General features: G+C 38.7%; 1 pseudogene; it reads right to left on the reverse strand.

The window, feature by feature from the left end:
- Positions 1-1,454: 1,454 nt before the first annotated feature.
- Positions 1,455-1,810, reverse strand: LOC123841700 (adenosine 5'-monophosphoramidase HINT1-like; annotated as a pseudogene).
- Positions 1,811-2,651: the final 841 nt, after the last annotated feature.

The following is a 2,651-nucleotide window of genomic DNA, read 5'->3' on the forward strand; positions in this document are numbered from 1 at the left end:
GGACCAGGCAAAACAAGTCTACAACCTCTGCCTGTGATGGCCCTTCAGCTATGGTGTGGTTGTGATCATAATACCTTCGTTCACATCTGTTCTACTTTGGGATAAACTGAGTCCCATTCTTTTTATGACAAGTCATTGACCCTCTACCCAATGGTAGTCATTTTCTTCTAGACATGCTTCAGTTTGATAATATTCCATTAGGTATATGCTGCCCAGAACCAGACATTCTCTAGCTCTGGTGTAAGCATCTGTAGAAAGCATAAGATTACCATCACCATCAGTTGGTTAGTTAAATACTTAATTACGGTGGACTTTTTGGCAGGTATATTGTATTGCTGACTCAAATTTTGCTTACTTTTGACAATTGTTTTTTCCATATGATTTTCTGCCAGTCCTTCTTATTCCTTCTGCACTGGAGTGCTAAAGTATCAAAACATAAAGCCTACATTTTTTTTCTCTTTAAATTGCATCTTGTTACAGTAGGCCATTCTATATAGCTCAAGAATATTCAATATATTGATAAAGCTCTCAGTATATGAAATAAAGCAGATCTGAGTTTGAATCTTGGCTTTGCTTCTAAGTAGTTGTATGAACAGGGAGATTTCCTTGAAATCTTTATGTTTTAGTCCTTTAAAAAAAAAACTGTAAACCGTGCAACATTATCTTTTATTATGTATGGGTTTTTAAAAATTATTTCCTTAATCTCTCTGAACACAGGCAAATGTAAGTGTATTGTGTAACATATTAGAATTTGCAAATATTGATAATTGCCTAGAGAAGGGAAAATTATCCCTTAAAACATGCCTACCCAGATAAAGAAGATGCGATATATATATACAATGGACTATCATGCAGCCATCAAAAGGAATGAGATCTTGCCATTTGCAACGATGTGGATGGAACTGGAGGGTATTATGCTGAGCGAAATAAGTCAAACAGAGAAAGACATGTATCATATGACCTCACTGATATGAGGAATTCTTAATCTCAGGAAACAAACTGAGGGTTGCTGGAGTGGGGGGTGGGGTGGGAGGGATGGGGTGACTGGGTGATAGACACTGGGGAGGGTATGTGCTCTGGTAAGCACTGTGAATCGTGCAAGACTGTTGAATCTCAGATCTGTACCTCTGAAACAAATAATGCAATATATGTTAAGAAAAAAAGAAGAAGAAGGTAGCAGGAGGGGAAGAATGAAGGGGGGGAAACCGGAGGGGTAGACAAACTATGAGAGATGATGGACTCTGAAAAACAAACTGAGGGTTCTAGAGGGAAGGGGGGTGGGAGGATGGGTTAGCCTGGTGATGGGTATTGAGGAGGGCATGTTCTGCATGGAGCACTGGGTGTTATGCACAAACAATGAATCATGGAACACTACATCTAAAACTAATGATGTGATGTATGGGGATTAACATAACAATAAAAAAAAGATTTAAAAAAAAAAACAAAAAACATGCCTACCCAGGAGGCCAAGTCATCTGCCAACCTCCAAGAACATGGAGATGAACATGACAGACAGATTGTGCCCCATCTCAACCTTCATTCACCACCCTTTGATAACCCTTCTTCAGGCCCAGATCCGCAGCACATTTCTTGCCAATCATCATTAAATGTCCAAGAAGACTTCTGTCATCACCTTCTGCTTGGGTATCACCAGAAAATGTGTTGGTGCGTGAGGGGAAAGGTCATGGAAAACAAGACACTGGTCATCCTCAAAAATGATTTTGGCTGGGATTTCCTTGTGAATGGTCTTCCTGAAAATTGTGTCTTTGCCAGTCCACCTGGCCTGAGCCTTGGTGAAATCATCTGCCATCTTGGCCTTTCTCCTATGTGGCCGCCCCAGAGAGAAGCCTAGTCTTTTTTTTTTTTTCCCCCAAAAAGTCTGCCCTCTATAGTTATTGGGATACAATATTCCCAGTGTGCTGGAATATGGCAAAGATTCTAGACAAGTGCTGGTTATTATTTTCCTGTCATCAAGTTCATTTGCTGATTCCCAAAACTTCCTATTAGTTAACCCTTGAACAACACAGGTCTGATTTGTGTGGGTCTACTTTCACACAGTTCTACTCACATGCAGATTTTTTATGTTACAGTACTATAAATATATTTTCTCTTATGATTTTCTTTTTTTTTCTTAACATTTTCTTTTCTCTGGCTTACTTTATTGTAAGAATACATACATAGTACATACAAAATATGTGTTAATCGACTGTTTATGTTATCACTAAGTCTTCTGGTCAACAGTAGGCTATTGGGAAAGTTTCTGAGGAGTGAAAAGTTATACATGAATTCTCATCTGTGCAGGACAGTCAGTGCCCCTAACCCCCCACATAGTTCAAGGGTCAATTCTACATGTAAGGTCAAGAAAAAGTCTTCATGTCCACTTTCATTAATTCAGCAGTACAATCAAAACTTATTAATTATCTGCTTTGTCCTAGACACTCTGCTAGACACAGGGGGTTCCTTGGTGAATGGGAGACACAAAATTCCTACAATCATGGAACTCGCAGTCCGGTGGGAAGGAATATGATGAAATAAGTAGTTATAATAGAGCTTGCCAAAGGCTATGCTAAAAGACACATAATATTTTATGAGAGACTTATGTATTTCCACTTAATATTTATTAAAATAAAATATGTACTGGAGTGAGGTAG

This window comes from Mirounga angustirostris, unplaced genomic scaffold (assembly GCF_029215605.1).
Source record: "Mirounga angustirostris isolate CCGP_5_RB_7025 unplaced genomic scaffold, mMirAng1.0.hap1 SCAF_15, whole genome shotgun sequence".
Taxonomy (NCBI): Eukaryota; Metazoa; Chordata; class Mammalia; order Carnivora; family Phocidae; genus Mirounga; species Mirounga angustirostris.